Genomic DNA, 20428 nt, shown 5'->3' with positions numbered 1-20428 from the left:
TAGCATTCTTTTTCATACTGTTTTATATTCTCGATGCAATAAAGGTTTTACGTTATTTATTTAGTCTAAAATGATAATGAAATATTTTCGATTGCGTTAACCGCATTCGTATTTAACACGTGGATGTCGAAAAGTTTAATGGAAAGCTTTCAGAATTTGGTTTCGAATTTATAATATATTAATTTGTATAAAAAAAATTGAATTCCTGAACTGACATATTCATATTTCTATATTTCATATTATTATAATAATAAAGTTCCGTAAAGGTTACTACGATTTATAATGTACTTTAGAACTGTTTAGTTGAAGAAAGGCTTAATGTCTCTTAGTTACAACATAACAATGGAGGGTGCTAAGTTCGATTTCCACTTGAGATGAACAACAAAACGACTCAGTCAGGAAAGCCACAGGAGACTTATCATTTACTTATTATTATTATCGCACAAAATTACTAGTAGAACAGGTATAAAATACATTTTACTTTTTATGATGAAAACTAGGTGATAGTGATATAAAAATCCTGATAAGTAAATGTAATGAAAAAGTCATTTCCACTTCACATAATCTGTTATATTGGCGATAATATAAAAATGGGCCTAGAGCCTTTCAAGTGCAAGTAAATACAGACGCGTTCTAATGATCGAAACTTGCGAAGTAAATAAAAAAGTTACGCGGAGCGGGCCCGGAATAATATGTGAAAATAAGAAAAAAATCTCTTTGAACTCCACCGTTTGATGTTCAAGTGTGTTGAGATGAGAAAAAATTCCTTCGATCTACCTCCGAACGAATTTACATAAGCATTCGATTCAAAACGTTATAAATTAGCTGGCGACGCTAACCGCTCCACGATCCGCGCATAACTCAGACTAACTACGTCGTTTGGTGCCGCACTGGCGTTAACTAACAACTGACACTTAGGACTTAAGGTGATCATTGGAGCTCACTGACAGGAAGAGGTTTCTGATTTGATTTTTTTTCGTGTGCCGAATCGCAGGAGAGGTGGGGGCCGGCCGGGTCCAGGCGTGCGCAGGCAGCAGTAAGCTGGCCGACCGCCGCGCCAGACGGACGCGTTTACCCCGCAAGCCCGCCGCACAGCGCCATCCTTATCACCGCGACGAACGTATTATCAGTGATCTGTGAAACTAAAGTGATGTGATTCGTACAACTGTATTGTACTCGAGTAACTTGTGATAAAATTAAGTGCGGTTTAATCCGATAACTGAGTGTTGTGTCACGTGACGTCCTCGGGGACTCGGGAACGAGTAGTTTTTCTTGTTTGCAACTTGCCGATAGTTCATAGACTTAGTAAGTATACTTGACTTCAACTTACGAGAGCTCTCATTAAGAACATGTAAGAAGTTCTCGGCAATATCGACATCTGTCGAAGAGCCGATTTATAATAGTATAATTGTGTTTTTTTGTAATTTTTATTAACCCTTATATTGTAATGAACTCTACATAATTTTAATTGTACCATTTAAGGGTGCTGCATTATGAAATTTCGTAAGGAGTTCACGCTGTCACAGTGAATGTACGAATTAAATTACTGGAGGAAGTGGGCGAAACGATTTCAAGGGTCTGTTTTATTAAGTTTCCTGTACTCACGACCAACTTTATTCTCTGGGACAGTTAATTATGGATATTATTATACAATAGAATGGCATTTATGTACAAATATACTTGTTTTGTATTTACAGAATAAAAATGAGTTGTAGGTAAATAAAAGTGATTTTATGCTTTGATGTTGATTCAGAGAAATAATAATCAATTAATGTTTTAATTGGTTCATTAACAAAGAATATCGCCGGCCAATTATCTCTTGAACCTGATTAACTCTTTCAACAATAATTTATATAAATCGTTAATATAATGGAATTTATATTTATAAAGTACTCTACTTATCTGTTTTATAACTGTATCATACATAAAGAAATCAAGGAAATAATAATATGTGCTCTATACAACGTAATATACAATATAGAGAAAACTCTACATTCCGTATGTTTTCTTATAAATTCACGTATCTGTATTATCTGATTAATTTATTAGATATCGATAATCTATAGGCATTAGTAGTAAGTATACAAGTCCTATTAAGACGATAATCAACATTTAACGTAACCAGGATAAATACATACTTATATGCAGCGGTACCTACGACAATTCTTAGTCAATAGACCCTACGCTACCTAACCTATAAATGCTACGACATCTTCCAAACCTTACACACAGAATTATTAAAGCGGGCAGCCGATACATCGTCATATATAGTTGTTTAGTATATAGCGTATAAGTCAATAAGCCGAAAGAAAGCCAACAAGCGGTTTTGAGGCGAGATCTATCACGAGATTAATACTAAGAGCTTTTTGCTCCAGCCTCCGGACAGAGCCTCGGGATCGAAAGCTCTTTGCATGTGCGTGTGCTATTGATTACACTATGTGTGTGTATGTGTGAAACACGTATGTACAAGGGAAGAGTTATTGAGACGAAATACATTTAATGATATTTGATAGGTAGCTATTTGTAATCTTTACTTCGTAAGAAAAAGCTACATTTGTGTAACTTTCTAGATACATAAATGTGCATGTATACCGTATAGTGTATACCAAATGATACTGCGAACGTGGTGTAAGTTTATTTCTTTTCGAACTATTATTTTAGTTTATGAAACTGAAATCTACTCGCTATGATCAATTGAGCATTAATGTAAAGATAAACTAAATAAATATCGTTATATAACACGTTGATATTATAAAATATAATTATGAATGCAATACAAGAATTTCCAGAAAAGACCGAATAATAATAAATTGATCTATTATATTAATTAACCAAAATACTGATATAAAACACATTTAAAATACATAAAAATAATTGATTGCAGTAATAATCTATTATTTATAGTCTGAACCCAGCCTCATACGTGGAAAATGATAATTTTTGATTCCGCACCGAACTCCGGGTTTCACACACCCCTTGGGAGCGGAACAAGATAAAATATAGCCTTGGTTTCAGGCGAGCTTACAACTTACACATTGAAATGCTTTTATCAATACAGCCATATAACAAGTGTGTTTGTGCGTGTTGGACAGCGTCTATGGCATGAGATGTCTTTGTATGAAATTATTTTCTTTGTACCTTCATTTTTCAGTTAAGGAATTATTAAATGCATCTTTTTTTTTTCAGTAATAAAGATTACCTTTTATCAGTATCATTCGAAGCTATTATATTTTAAGCGATTTTAAACGTTACGACATGAAAAGCAAGTTTCTATCTACGAGTACATGAAGGGACTCTACATGGACTCTACACAATATGTATAGAGCCTCGTTTATCTATGTGATTTACTAAGGCGCAACATATCTCAAAGCCTTAAGATTCACATAGTCATTGTATCTATATATAGACCTTTTTACTTGTGTGTATTTAATTTAATAACATACGTTTTGAAATTATATAAGTAAGAGAATTGATTTGTAGCATTGACGTGTAATACGGAATACAAATCTACTTTAACCTTAATTCTGTACATATTCTCAAGCAATAAAAGAAAGCAAATAAAACAAGTGATATTTAGGCAGTACCTCTAACAAAGACAGAAAACCTATTTGAAATTTCCATATAAATTTAATTTCCTCCTTGTTCATGACACAACTAAACTTTTCACTCCAGCCTCATTGCATCACGTAATTAAATCATCACATTAACTCACGTCTTGTGATGTCGGAACTCAAACTAAAACTCCGAAGATAGGCTTAAACGTATTCAGTTAAATTACTCGTATAATGTAGAACGAAGACGGTCCGTTTCTGGCCCACTGAGCTGATAACGTTGCGCGATGGAACACTTGCCTGTATTGGAACTTAAGTGATTACCCCGCCATGTGTGAAATGCCGAATTAGAGGGAATAATTAAAGGTAGATGTGGACGCTTTAAAGTCGCCGCGTTGTGAATTAACACATTGAAGTTGTTGCTATTGTATTCCGTTCCATTGAGTGCGAATCGTTTGTTGGGTTTTGGTAAAGGTAACGTTAATGTGAACATATTGTGTTATATAAGGTATACACAAATATGAAAAAGATAGGAAAATGTTTTCACAAATACTATATTATAGCATTCTTTCCTCTGCAATAATCTCAAGACTTAGATGGACATAATTATTGTTGAGATTTAACGTCTAAAAAAGGTTCTTTTTAAAATAATTTTAAATGTGTAGTATATTTTTACAACTCTGTGCCATGTCGGCTGTTTTAATAAACTGTATTTTGATTTGGTTCAATTTTTTTTCCTCGCTCGGATTTTTGTAAATAACAAACATTTTTATTTTCATGTTATGGAATATCTTTGAAATAATTGAATCATATTATTTATTAAAAGTATGAAGTATTCATATAATATGTTTTTATTAATATGAATGTTTATTATTTGTACGATCATACGTACGATGTATTTTCGTATAGAAATAAAAATTTGAAAACATATTTTGGAATCGATTCAAATCCATCTGAATATACAATGAATGCGCAACTACCGAGTGAATGTGGTAGCCATTTTTATTTTCAAAGTAAAACTAAAAATAGTACTAAAAGACCCTGTACAACGGTATTTTACCTTTTCACCTTTTTACGGACTATTTTCCGATCACGGCTGCCGCAGTGAAGCAATATTGAGAGGAAATATTTAAATGATACGGACGGTATAAATGTGAGCGAAAATAACTATTTTTGTATAATTAAATACTTTTAGAGTACTAAATTAATGAATAAAAGGAATGAATACACAATCAAAAATAAATAAACAGTGGTTGTCTTCTATTGAAACAAAAACGAATGTATAAAAATTCCAAAGCTCTCTACCTCCTTTTAAGACGAAATAATAATATATATAGGATAAGCCATTGAAAATATTTAGTAATTTTATCAATTCCAACTTAACTAGGTAACAGCCTGAAGTGTAGTTACCGTCCAGTTAGTTCATAATAATATTATCTTCGTTAACAATTAGGAAATTAGATATCAGCAGATAACTCCAATAAAATAGTAGTTCAGAATATTCAAGAGATACTGAGGTGTAAGACCGTTAAATTGGGACTTTACCCTGAAATTTAATATTTGTAGCAAATGTAGTGTAATATTGTGTAAATTTATTTGATAAACCCAATTTTAAGTAATATTGTATTATTTTAAAATTGAAGTTATAAAACTGTAAGTGTAATGTACACAAATGACTTCACAGCACTGAAAATGATTACACTTTTTTATAATTTTCAAATAGAAACACCGAAATTATAATTAATTTATTAACCTTTTTGATTTTTTTAACCGAGTGAAATATTTTCACCGTAAAGGATAGATTTATCTATTAAATTTTTTATTTTACAAACCTTTGTGTTTTGTTTATTATCATTACAGTGAATTGAAACTCAAGTAAGAATTAAAATATAATCAATAATACATTAAAAGTATTTACTGTACAAATGAAAATGTTAATATAACATTTTTAATTTAAAATTGAAAGCGATTTAAATATTATCAAAAGCACATCCGCGTAGCTTGATTTAAACCGTCAAAAAATGCATAATTTTTAAAATAGAAGTTATAACAATATACATGTCAATTTAATCCATATCGTTTTATATTAATTGGAGCTTTTCAATATTTGCGATTCAGCAAAATTATTTTATAAGTGTTTTATTTCTTAGTATTTGAAACTTAATAAATATGTGTTAGTGAGTAAATAATACTTACGATCCATAAAACAGTATCATTTAACAGTTTTATAATACATATTTTAGTTCCTAGTGAATAAGATAAATATATTCAAATGTTAATCAAATGATCAATATTGATAGTGGTTAGTTTTCAGATTCCCTCTATGCCTCCTGATATCGTTGTTTAAAATGGAGAGTTGTCCATTGTATGTTTCATTGTGAAGCATACCTACATTTACACACAGAGGAAAGTAGTTAGGACGAGAATTTTCTTGAGTCTCGAACGTTACTAATATAGATCAAAAGAAGTATAAATAAATTTATCGTTATAATTTATAGAAGATGGTGTAAAATTTTAATTCTTTCCAACATAACGGGCAGAAAAAGAAATTTACTGATTTGTTGGGATTAACTGATTAACATTATATTTTATTCTTGAATCATGGGCCGGTTCGGTACAGATCTTTCACAAGTTGAATTGTCACTGCGCGCTGTATTATATAATATTTTATATAAAAGTTGACAAAAGTCAGTAATAAAACTGTCCTAGTATGTATAAAAATAGATTCATGTAAATAGATTTAAAAAATGCTTCAAAATAATCTACTGCAAAAGAATGCTCGATCACACTCGTACTGAAAAAGCTAAAAAAGGGAAAATACTAGATTTGACCCTCGACGTCCAGCGCACTCCATAAAGCACATTTGATCTTGAGCACGAATTGATAGAGTTGTATCGAATGATATTCGATCGCAATCCTTGCGAGTCGATGGCCACTCCATTCGGCTATGAAATATGGACGCTTGTCCTGATTTACAACCGTTCTGCTTGAAAAATGACGCCTCCATTGTACGAATACCGACCTAGGCCTTGCTTCAAAAGAATCCGTTTTTATTCAAATCGAATCGGAATTGATCGTTTCTTTTTATTACGATGTGTTTTGTACAATATAGTTTATGGATGGTTCTGGAGCATTTTGTATTGAGTGCATTTCGCAGGAACTTTTTAGTTGTATGCGGAAGTTGTTTGAATTTTATTACCTGGTTAAATCGTTTTCGTGCGCGTAAAGAACATTGTTTCGCTAATCAGTTTTATTGTTCTGTAGATAATTGGTTAATGCTACAAGCATTGTACTGTTGGCGTTTTTTCTTTATTACAGTGTTATTGCAGCCAATACATGACCTGAACATTTTTGATGTAACATTATATTGTAGTTTTTGAGTTAACCCTTATGCTTATAAATCACTTCATAGCATAAACAGGCCCTTTATCAAATTAATTAATTTTATTCAACTATACGTCTGCACACCATCAAAATTGATTGATCCATTCCTACCTACTTTCATATCTTTCCCATCTATAACACTAGCAGAATATATTATTCTGTAGAAGAATATAGGCAAGCTCGTATTAATATGGCTAACAATATACGAAACTTGTATAATCCGAAACTCAGAGTGGGGGCAAAATTTTTACTTTGTAAACATAGTGGTCTATCTGTCCCAGTCATAATTCATAACGGCACGCCTCTCGGTCTCCATAAATTACTAGGAGGGTTACTTCGATAGAATATCGACGGGGCACGTGACCACAATACGAATGAGCCTGATAGAAGTTGATCAAATTGTTACGTGGATACGCGTATGTCACGTTATTGTGTTGGGTATTATAATTGTTGTGCTTTTTGATTCCTCTTTCTGCTGTGTTAATGAGATTTGTTACTTTATTTTTGTTACATGAAAATGACCTTAAAGCGTGAGATATGTTGACACGGGTGCTGTTTATCATCGCATGATACAACATGATTTTAATTAATTCATTTTTCTGTTATAGAATTGTTTAAATATTGGATGTCAGTGAGTGCGCAGGTCTAAAAATTTTACCTTGTTACGGTGCATTTAGACCAAACGAACATAGAGCTAGAGCTAGAGCAAGAGCATTCTTGATCTTCTAATGTAAACGAAAACTAGTATTCAGTGTTGTTCAGTATTAGAAAGTTGCATATTATAATCTTTTCGAACGCACTATGAACAACGAAAGAATCGCGCCTGTTTACATTAAAATAATTTGATATAGAGCTAGAACACCCAGCACATTTGCCCGTTTGATCCAAATGCACCGTTACAGCATTATTTAAAGAAGGTTCTCGTTCATTTTGTGTGGAATGATTCTATACAAAAACATAATTCCAAATAGATTTCACATATATTTTTGTAAATCTGATGGCGAGTGCAGTTAAATATAAATTACGATCAATATCAAACGCATTCGCTAGCCGTGACCACACGAGGGTTTAATAATCATGGTTAACGAGTGGCACGGTCTAGCTTACGTCCAATTAAGGGTCTGTGCTGATCTGCGGCGAGGCAATGACTCCCGCGTACCTGTAGTGATAATCGAGCTATTGCATTGTACAACACTACTGGAGCGCGTGTATTGTGCGTGGTTCTTGTATCAGATTCTTTTTTTTATATTGTGTGTGAAAGGCGGTTTGATTTGCTTGACCTTTGGAACTATACTAGAAATATTTAATGCCATTAAAACAAGGCTTCTACAATAAATATTATGTAACCAAGTATATTATATTGGCTCTTCTATTGACACATATATTTAATTTCACGCTCCATTTGTAAAATAATAAATGAAATAATGGAATACAGTGTGTTAAACAGATTTACATTTTATTGAAGGACTTAGTTTCGCTGTAGGGTACGAAGAAATAAACTAGGGTCACAAAAAAAAAAAAATATTGCAAATTTAATTTATATACAATCTGCTATGTAGATACAATATCTATTGATACATTTTGTTGAAGAAAAAAATTCCAAAGGGTTGCAATGTTTTTCAAAGCTTAACGACAGTACTTACTTGGATGATCTTTGAATTGAAATAGCTAAAAGACAGGCTACTATTTTCATATGTGTAGAAAAATAACATAACGAGCTACTTCTCAAGACATACTTATTGAAACATACTTCATACTTCTTTTTATAACATTTTATTGAAAACAAAAGGTTTTTAGGTCACGTTTTGTTACACGTTTTGCCGAGAAAGGTTAAGTTTTTCCCTTTAAATAACTCAGTATACCATATAGTATTCCAAGAGAATGCACAATTATAAGAGTAGGTACTTATTTTATGATAGTATTTTATTGAAAACGTAAAATATTTTATATTCAATTTACTGGAATTGTTACTTATAATATAAACTTACATATAAAATATTGAAATATAATATTTAATAAGCAAAATTTATAACATTCCATATAGAATCGGTTACAGCTTTTTATGCAGTATTGATTGAATCAACCTTTGTATTATACGAGCGAAAAAAACGACTCAAAACTTTAATCAAAAGATAGGTGTTACCGGCGTTTAAGGAAAGTATATATTTTCTTGTGACCATTATATCATATGTTCAGAAACATCTCACGAGGAAGCTCATTCGTCAATCTCCAAAATGTTATTACGTCGAAATTTTGAAATAAAACACACAAGCGAATATTGTATGAGTTGATATCCAGCGAGATGAGATCTCGGAAACTAAATTTCCTGTGCTCTGGATGCAATTTTATTGTTCCTTTGATTTTGTTATTTCTCGTTTCGTATTTCGATGTCTTTGAGTTTTCGAGCCTTTTGAAGACGTTCGCGATTTAAGCCTATTTCAAAATTTTTATAGCCTAGATCTCATTTGATGGTAAGGAAACGAAGAAATTGCTTCGATTGGAAACCTTTTAAAGTAACGTAATTGTGAAAGCAATTTTGAATATCTTTGAATTTTGAAGTCTTGTACAGTCTTTTCTCAATGTTCATCACTTGTATAGAAGTATGATCTATTGCGATTCGATTGGTATTGAATGATAACAGCAGATATTTTTAGAATAATATTTATATTGGCTGTTTTTATAGCTTTATTAAGTAATATCTGTATAGTTTTGCTATAAATATAACCTCGGCTATTTCTACTAAGTTTAAGAATACTTAAACTCAGTAGAAATAGCCGAGGTTATCGAAACATGTAACATTTAAAAATAACCCTTTTTTACAATTGTCGCCTAGCTGATTTTGAGTTGGTTACATTAATGTATCTAAGAATTATTTACAAACAGATAATAATTTTCTATCTACAAAAAGGATTCCTTATGTTAATATATCTACTTAATCCAATTTTGTACCTATTGATCTACAAACTTCTACCAATTACAATATGAAGGAACGTCCAAACTTAACCCAGAAATGTTTTTTCAATACAGAACTCACATAAATACGGCTACATTAGAAAGGTTTTTATAAGGAAAATATATGGAGTAATTGAGTTGGGCGTGTTTCAATGGACACAGCTGTGTGTCCAACGTTTATATTATGTTCTCGAAAGTTCTGCTCTCTTGAAAACTTTTCGTCACAATAGTATGATGTATATTATGTTCAAGGGACTTTATGTCATATAATAATTATAGTATAGAGTCGATTTTCGTTCGTCTTTTTGAATGGAAATTCTGGGAAAATGTGCGCAAAATGTTATTTTAAATAGCGCTCTACCATTACTCTACCTATTTTCGTTCTTGCTGATTAATTAAGGCACTAACCAAATAAAAAAAAAAACTATAAAAGGAGTGTAATTAAAAAAGCATATTGCCATAATATGTAAAATAAATAGTTATCAGTATTGCTATCTAATATTTTTTTAACTAAAAGTAAATATGTAATATCATCGCAACAAAACAACACAAAATCAAAAACATTCAACTTTAACATCACATTATAAATCCCGTTACCCACAAACAAACAACAGCTTACACAGAATTTATTGTGTTTTATTCAAATTTGCATACAGATGCGAAATCAATAGGAATCCAAACAATGACGCATAATCATATTTCTAGGTACACTTAGTAAATCACACACAGCATTTGTCCCGCGGGTTTGTCTGTTACAATGGTTTGATCGATAGCAGTTGCGATCGTTGTTTAGGCACGAACGGCTTTACTGGTTTGTATTTTATCGTGGAATTAATTTAATGTTGTGATGACTGTGATTCATGATTGTATGGTTCTTTTTAACCGACTTCATATTGTATGTAGTGAAGTGATCAAGGAATATGGGAATTGACGTATATTATTATACTTATAGGTTTTTTTACTTGCTATTATTACAATTTGATCTGCGATGTGAAGAGGTAAAAAGTCCTACAATGTGGACCAAATATAGAATATTATAATGGTAAGTTTGAAACAATAGCGTTTGCATAGTAAATATACCCATATGTACAAATATACAGAATTACAGAGTGATGTAAAGACAAAAATCTAAAACTTGTACATTAATTTATAGAGCCACGCAAAATATTGATTTAAAATGGCATGAATAATGCCAAATACAACTTTACTAACGAATACTTTTTATTAGTAAGTCGAAATAAAACTAGGCAATATTTAAAAAATATATTTATGAATAATGCTTTGAAAGCACACGGTTGACCTGTTTTGTATTCAAGTTACTAAAGGTAGTACTAATACGCCTCTTTGATAAAAAAATCGTTCAAATAGTAGGTAAAATTGGAATATTTCAATGGAAAGGCCTTACATTTTTTTTATATTCTTAAACACGCTTTTACGAATGCCACAGATTAATACACGTGCTACGTGGTATGAAAATTAAATTAAATAAAAAAAAATTGGTTGTCTGTAAAGTCGGTTTACTGACGATGGTTGAACGTGACAACGTCCGATTGTGCTTCTTTGTCGCTCGTTCCGCGCTCTCGCTTACACTTCAAGCCTATGGAACGCCTCAGAGCGAGGTAACGCCGCATGAGTCATGTTTTTTCGTGCGTGCAGCCGGCGCTATCGAATTATAAGACGTTGTCACGTCAAAAAATGATTTCAATCTGATGATAAATTTAAAGTAAGTATTTTTTTTTCATAAATTCATCAATTAAATAACTATTGGAACAAGAGAAGTGACTGCGTTTTATATATGTAAATTAATCGTCAAAAATGCAGTTCCATTAATATGCAACAATAAAAAATATAACATACTAGCGGTCCGCCCCGGCTTCGCCCGTGGTACATATTTCGCAATAAAAGCCTATGTTCTTTCTCAGGGTCTAAAGATTATCTGTGCCAAATTTCATTAAAATCGGTCCATTAGTTTATGAGCCTATTCATTACAATCAAACAAACAAACAAAGTTTTCCTCTTTATAATATTAGTGTAGATTATAATGTTCATTAAACCTACAACGCATATCCTACAACGCATATGGAATTTAAGCTCAAAAAGCTTCAATTCCATAAAAACGCACAAAAATGTCACTACAATATATGATTAATAGTTAAATCCACGTCGAGTATCGTAAGCCGTTATTCCATAATCTTTATGGTGATGACAGCAGTCAGGTATACCGGCAGTGAGCAGCATAACGAGGGCTTGTCTTTGCCAAACGACTTTTGGTTGGATTCCAGTACGGTTGCTAGATTTCCTCTGTTAAAAGATAACTGGATTCTGAATATGCTAGCTTTTTAGTATTTTAAATTCTTGTGTTATTAGAACTTTTGGGCGTTGGATTTAGAATTTAGAAAGCTTCATTTTATTTGACTGTTCGAGTGAAAGTGAGCGTAGTTACGGATATTTCATATTACGTTAATTTTTATACATTTTTTTTTATATTTTAAGAGCCTAATCTTATATTAGTACCTATACCTTAACATATATACTTTCTTATAAAATATTAAAGTAATGGAAAATCAATATTCAGAACGTGATTACGCAAATATAACGAAGTAGGTACACAAAATATTCGAAGGTCAGAATAAAGTTATTTACTTATTTCATGAAAAAGTCTACAAGAGCTTTTTATTATAAGTATTTTGGATACAATAAATGTTATGATATCCGTTATTATAGTGACAATGTTAAAATATCCAAAATTATTTGCGGTTTTCATCATTATATGCTTGTTTGAGAACTACTAAATTTCGAAAATAAAAGCATTATCTTTATTTCTTACTGCTTAAAGTAGATTATGGTAATAATAAGTTTTTATTAAGTTTTTTTTAAATGTTTAATTATTAATTTATTAATTAATGTTGTGCTAGAACTACAAGTACCATAGTGATACTAGTTATAGTAAGTACAAAAGGTTCGATATAAAAATAAGTTTAGTGTTTACCCAATCAGACATAAGTTTCCGAAATTGCAACGTGGATGACCAAAACCGCAACTAGACTGCGAACACAGATCACTTGAAGCCTGTAGTCCGAACTAGTCAAAGGATAACTTCTAGGATTGTGCGGTTAACAGTATAGTTGTTAACTTTGACCAGTTAATCACGAATATTTATTTATTTCTGATTCCTTATAGCTATTCTTACAATAATTACATAATAATTGAACAATACGCCAATGAAAAGGAATTCCAGTAATATATAATATTTTACAATTAAATTAAATATTTGATCAGCAGAATTATTTACATCGTACCTGTATGAAAAATACAACATCTCATAGTTTTCTTTTAGGAAAGAATGATGATAATAATTGATGATAACGACGGCACAAGGTGAGGTACCTATTAATTACTATCCACCACGAATTGCTTAATTTGACTACATTTAGTAGTACTAGAATCTGTAGTTAATTAGAAGTTGATAATATGAAGGTGACACGTAATATTGATTAAGAAACATTTTTTGAGTACCTAGTGCGTAATACATTCAATATGCATTAATAGAAAATAACCACCTCTCTCTACTGTTTAAATCTCCAGGATCCAAGTTTGTATCGATCGTCCCTATTATTATCAAACTCAACAACATACCATACATATATTAGTTACACAAAGCTACAAACAAACGACAAACAAGACAGCCAACACTAATCATCAATGCGTATGATCTCAGCATTGACCCACAAACAAAAGGTAATTACGCCGGTATAATAATAAAGGAAATATCAACCCGTCAGTTGTTCGCTAATCTCTGTCTGCGAAATGATGGATGGTGCGAACGACTGTTAAATAACCATTTTAGCTTCATGTAAATAAGTGTCGCCAACAGATGGCGCTGATTACGAATTCGTTTCTATTAGTATTATTCTGAATGCATAGTTATTCGGATTGACTCGTAGGTAATAAAATGTGAGTTATACTATCCTTAATCATAATATTATCATAATAGATTCTAACGTTCATTGTTCGAAGGGTTATCTTCGGAAGTACCTATCGACTGATCATGACAATTCTACTTACAGAAAGCTACACTATTCAGATATGACTATTTCGCCAGTGTCAACCCGAGAGAATCTGAGACTAATATATTATTACAAAATTATGATATTGTTCTGTTTTCATTCATATGCAATTTTGTCGATTTCGTTTATTTGACTGTATCTCAAATATGCCTTCCTATTTCTATGTTTTTAAAATACCTTTAATTGGCATACACTAGTCCACATATTCGATTTCACCAATACGCTCCTCAATCAAAATATTGTTTTATACGTATAATATAAATGCATCCAGCTTTCCGTGCAATTTATTCTTCGTGTTCTGCATCCTTTTTTAAAAATACATTTCATACGACTGGCCGTATCAACAATTTATTCCATAAATTCTTCTATACGTGAATCCCGGACAATCAATATGGTGAAGCGGCCTGTCAAAACACACCCGAATGTTGTTCAAAACAAACAAGGATTCCCAAATATTACCTATATTCCTTGCGAATTTTAATTGCCGTTGCCATGGAAACCAACCCATTTGCGCCACATGGGTGTTTAATTTCTCTTTCTTGGAAAGAAATGAAAATTACGTGAAATGAATTCGGTAATTAATTTTCTGGAAAGTTTTTCATAAGCTTTTCATAAATAATGAAGTATAGCTGTTTGTATGGTTGGATATGGAATAAATGATATTGATTTTAAAGGTATAAAAGAAAGTTGTGTTATTTTAATTATTACTTACTCCTCGTCATGAAATTTTTGAATTGAGAAAACGGCATATTACAATCTTAATACATTTTAACGATTAGTTGAATGTGTCCGCTTGCATTGAGATATTAATAACTACTTAAGACGATACACAAAAAAAAATCCACTGCTTGGCGGGCGGAGTCTAATAGCTCGCTATCGCGAACGCCGGTGTGCGCGAAGTCATTCTTGCAAACTCGCCGCGCTGCCGCTGGCCGACTCGGGACAAACATGTATGGAGTCGTCATACAGTTATAATATTGTTATACATTTATTCAATTGTTGATTTATTGGTTTTATTTTCTTGCTTATAAACAAATAATCTTCTTTCCAACAACTACTTAGACATTATTAATAATTATTATTATTTCGTAATGTTTACTTTATCACAAAATAATACAGGTTATAAATAATCTTTAAAATAACAAAAAATATTGTTACTCTGAAAAAATGAAGTACCATTTCATTTTTTCAGAGTAATAAACAATAATTTGGAAAATCCAAAAGTGCACGCCTCATAATTTTTTTTTAATAAATATTTATTAATTATTATTTTTGTTTATTTAATAACAATTAAACCACATCGAATCAGACCCTGAAAAATGAAAGGGTTCTATTCCTGAGCATACTCAAGCGTAAGAGAAAAAAAAAGACTCGATTAGTAAAGTATTTCGGTCGCTATCGTGTTAACAAGAAAAAGGATCCGCACATACAGACACACGGACGTCCAAGACAGAACTTTTTTAAACTGTTTTTTAACTAGTTTAAATAACAAAAATGACATCAAAAATATCATGAACGTTAAAAATAGTGTTTGTTCTTAATATGTGTGTGTATGTATTATCTTACAAGTGCAATGTATGATACATAAAGACATTTTAAGTTTGAAAAATCAGATGTTTTGCGCGAAGTGACAGTAGTACCCACCTCAACGCTTCGCTTATGAGGCGTGCAATAACGCGGACTACTGAATTGATTTAGATAGAATTTGATGCTGACGTAGATATTACATCATGCCCAGAAATGAAAGGTACTATTTCTGAAAGAAGTTATAAACCCTAATTCTTCTCAGTCAAAGTCAAGAGTGGAAGATATCACTAATACAGTAAAACTGATGCGAAACTTTGGATGTTAATTTGTATATTTTTTTGTTAGTTGTTACTTCAACGTCAAGACTACATTACCAATTTTGATAAAATATAGCTAATTGCCTGGATTTACACATAGGATACTTTTTATCCGAACTGAACACTTCTGTGGGATAAAACAGGATTCACGATATAACCTAATTCCACGCGGGCAAAGCCGCGGTCGGAATGATATTTTTTTAAATAAAAAAATTGTTTTAATAAAACACAAAATATATTGACGCATGTATTTATTTTTTGCACTCTATTATAATTGTAATTATTCATTACAAATAATCAAAATAAAATAGCCAGAACAAAGTTAGGCCCTGGTAGGGTAGGTAGGCAGGTACAGCAATGTGAGACGAACACTGGCTTATTTATACCAATAATAATGTATTATAAACATTAAATTAAGTTTACTTTCTAACAACAAAAATACATAATATTAGCTAATGTGAAAGCGAATCAACCAATCATCCCACAAAAATGAAATGTGCACACAAATATTCACCCAAATCGGTTCATGTCAGATCACCCAGGAACTCAATTTAATATACTTACACAAAATTTTTCGAAATGAAAACTCACATTACTATGTAAATATGAATATAAACCTGTTTTATTACTAAGCAATTTCCCGCACAGGTGTAGTAAGTATAAATGAAATAAATATCAACATCAAATTCTTTATACAACATACTTATCTACCACCTTCTAAGAAATGTAATTCTTGAAATTATTTCGTGTGTTTTTTAAATATAATACTACTCCAATGAGCTCCTGTTCCATATTATGTCCGCCATACTTCCACTAAGTTCACCATGATTTTTTATTTCTTTGCACTTTGTTGCTTTTTGCTAAAAATAGAATCATGCGATAAAACCAGTAGAACGTTGATAACATACATTTTTGACTGAATAAAGGTACTTACGAAGGAGTGGGTTCACATTGTGAACAATCAGTGGGTTTATTTTCCTTCTGGATTCCGGATTTCTGAAAAGATTATCTATGCTATAAATGAAAAAATCTTACACATTCGTTATGTACTTAAAACAGGGGTACATATCAAACATCGTCTATAATACAATTATCATCAAATTTAAAATAAAACCAACTTACTTCATTAATTTGTTCCAATTGTAAGCATTCTTTTTCCTCCAACCTTTATGTTTCTTCTTCTTATTTTCTTTATTGTCCCCATTTGTCTCATTTTGTCTTATCGTGTTGTCACCCTTTTTTACGATTGCGCGAGCGACACAAGTTCCCCGTGTGACGGCCGTAGCGGGAATGACTCGTGCAGCGATCGGGGTAGGAAGGTACAGGGCGGCTCTCGCTATATTGGCTGGTCGCGCGCTAATTTCAAGTATTTCTTGTTTATTTCAAAACCATCGCATATTTCAAAATTCTAAATCGGTAGACGTATAGGTTGTATGTTTTATAGTTAATATCCAAAAAGTCGTAACTTTACGTTTGTTATTTTGAAGATGCCAGAGATTATAAAAAAATAACAATGAGAACTTTGTATTTTTTTTCTATCGAGAAAATATCATGGAATCATGTTTCTAAAACGGTAGACGTATTGTGTTACTATTGAACTTTCTTGTCAAGAATTTTCATCACGACAACTTTAATAATATAAAAATTACGAAGGTTTAAAAAGGGCCGTAAATGTTAGAAAAATTAATTCATCACCTTAAATATATTTTAAAACGTTCTTTGACCCGAGCGGCGCCCGGTCAAGTTGCTAGATAACAATATTAATGGTATAATCTGTTATTCACAGATAAAGAAGTAAAATTGGTCCAGACTTGGGTCTGCGCAAAGATAAGAGTTTCTTCGCTCAGATAAACCTCAAATTATTACGTAAATCTTACATTTAATATAATATTTTGTGTTTCAACATAAACGATGTTACGAATAGATATTAAGGGTTAATTAAACGGAGGCTAAATTATCATATTTTAATTTGCACATGCTTAATATTATATTTTCATTTAAAAATCTCCTGTGTATTTTATACAAGCCAGTTAACACATAATTTACACTTTTTTTAACTTTTATATTTACCTAGTAGCTATTCATTGGTTTGACCTGAGACAGCCTCTGCTAATACAGTTTAGTTTTCACAATCCTTTCTTCTATAATGTCTGTAATTTGGTGTGCACAATAAAGTTCTCATTCATTCATTCATTCATAATATCCGACTCTATTATTTTGCTCATTGTTTTAGTATTTTCATTTTAACCAATCATTAAAACACGTGGTTCGTTCAAAATTTTATTTTATTAATTTTACGTTCAAACATTCGTAATAATTTATGTCCAAAGTCATAAACATTTTTAGGACTTTAGTTAACGAATAAGGAAGTCCGTACGGAAGAAACTATAAAAACTTCAATCTACGTCCGCAATTCAACTAGTTATTGTTCTTTATTGGTTTAATTAAATACATGATCCAATTTTCCTCGTAATAAATAAACATGATTACTGTTTTACTCGTGACTTTCTTCGTTCCTATTTAATTTTATTTTTTGCCATCCTGATTTGCACCCTCTATGTAAGCGTTTAATGCATTGGTTTACACAAAAAAAGTACTTTTAATAGAAATTGTACTCGATTGAATTTATTATAAAATATTTGACTATTTAGGCTTGATACATAATATCAAAATCATCATAACTCATAACATAAAAATGCTTTTAAAAGCTGTAACGCTTTTCACTCTAAATAACTCCATGTAGTTATATTATTACTAACTCAAAACGCACCAAGGCCACAGATCGTTGAAATTAAACTGGCCAACAAATAGAACATTAAATATTCAGTAGCATCGACACTAGGACAATAAACAAAAGAGCAATAACAATGTGACCTTATTTATGGCTGACGGCTCCTCGCATCCTTCCGCGAGTTTTGTCTATCCCTCTGAATTATGTAAACAAGGATACTTGCTAAGTTAAATAGGTTTTGTTAACGTATATGTGACCTTTGACTTTTGTTGTCACGGCGACGCCTATGGTGGTATGTCTCGCTATTTAATGACGTAAGAAACTTTTGAAAGTTTCCTAATATTGAATTAATTGCATTGTAATAAATGACGATTTCTAGAAACAATTTTTTTTTACTATAAAACATACACGAGTAATATTGAAATCGTGTATTATTGCACTCTATCATACATAATATTATTGCACTCTATCATAATATTCTTGTACAAACAATATCCTTTCAAATATTTCAAAGCTCTCCTTTAAGCGTTCAAAACCACAACTAAAACAAATGTGAAACTTAGGCACCCATGGTATGGTAAATATTAACATAGTTATGTATACAAGCAAATATTATTGATAGTTTTGCTGGTATGTTGGAAAATCTATGAGGTAATTTGTTATTGACGAGAATCTGGAACACCTAATAATACGTCTTTCATCTATAGGCTCTAATCCTTAGCTATGGTTGATTAGCAACGTTCCGATAACACAATACATTTCTATAAATAGGCCACAACGATACGGTAATGGTACGTTAATAATTAAATTAATAATTATGAACACGTGTTTGACTGTGGAAATAACCGCTTTCTTGGTTCCGCGCTTGAGGAATACGTGTGTACAAGAGCTGAGAATTATGCTCTAAACTAAGTGAAACCGATTTTAAGCGCATATTATTATCCACAAAAGGATACAGGCTTCTTTTAGTTAGACGTGCACCTACATAGATGGCACACAAAAAAGAAACCGTTATGAAAACCAACAATTGAATTAAATCATTCAATTTTACACGCCTATATCGGACCTATAATATCAACAACAAGACCCGTATGAATTCAAAGCATACAGCGGTTGACAATCCCATTTAAAATTGATGCTTAACCATTGTAGATTTACTCTAAAACTATGTAACTATGTGGCTTTCAGAAGCCACAAGGAGTTGAAAATTAACCCTTGACTTCATTAGCGTCTTCCTTTTGTTAAGTTCTCGAAATTTCCGAAGCATTGCGAAGTCCCCGATTGTTTAGCGATAAATCAACTTGATAGAAGCATTCCGAATTTTCCGTAACTTAATTTGCAATTTATAATTGCCATTTTGCTTCTGTTATGTGGCTGCGGCAATTAATTGGAATTTAAAGTGTTAATTGTGAAGCGAAATTTAATTTGTATTAATTTTTTTTTTTTACAGATTGAATAATAATTTTATGGTATTATGAAAATTAATGTTTGTAGTAAAGAAAATTATATTTTTATTTATTTCATTGTAACATGGTCATCACATATACACCGAAAATGAATATATTATTATGTTTCAAAATGCATGACAATTTTATATGAAATAAAAGAAATGGAAATTTCTCACACAATTATAAAGACTCAAATCTAGTAAATTTACAACCAAAATCAATTAAATAATGTGTAACAAATACACATATGCGTTTAAATCAAACCATTAAAACATCCATAAATCTAGAACCATCACAATAACATAACAGAATACGAGCATCAACATAAGCAGAGCGTTCGGCGCTACAAAGGCGAACTATAAAAGTAAGTCCCACTAAGCGAACTTCATATGGAAAAAGTTGGGGACACTTTAGTAAATGTGCCGATTTCAACACCACTGGAGGGAATAAC

The 20428-nt window shown here is 31.6% G+C and overlaps 1 protein-coding gene and 1 long non-coding RNA gene across 2 annotated transcripts in view; one reads left to right on the top strand and one right to left on the bottom strand.

The window, feature by feature from the left end:
• Positions 1–1087: 1087 nt before the first annotated feature.
• Positions 1088–20428, top strand: part of LOC149480186 (hemicentin-1-like) — a 169086-nt gene continuing 149745 nt past the window's right edge. The window contains exon 1 of the mRNA XM_089707284.1: positions 1088–1305. The gene's annotated coding sequence lies outside the window, so the exon portion shown is untranslated. The remainder of the gene's footprint in view (positions 1306–20428) is intronic.
• On the bottom strand, positions 16555–17496 carry LOC149480188 (uncharacterized). Its single transcript, XR_016317118.1, has 3 exons — positions 16921–17496; positions 16733–16794; positions 16555–16658 (listed from the first exon to the last, which is right to left on the bottom strand). It is a non-coding gene; the product is annotated as an uncharacterized LOC149480188 (long non-coding RNA).

The sequence above is a fragment of the Colias philodice genome, chromosome 19 (assembly GCF_061535455.1).
Source record: "Colias philodice isolate Cphi_HAF_F1 chromosome 19, ilColPhil1 Martin Lab GWU primary, whole genome shotgun sequence".
Classification (NCBI taxonomy): Eukaryota; Metazoa; Arthropoda; class Insecta; order Lepidoptera; family Pieridae; genus Colias; species Colias philodice.
Note: the sequence above shows the minus strand (reverse complement) of the source record. Positions and strands in the feature narration are given on the sequence as shown.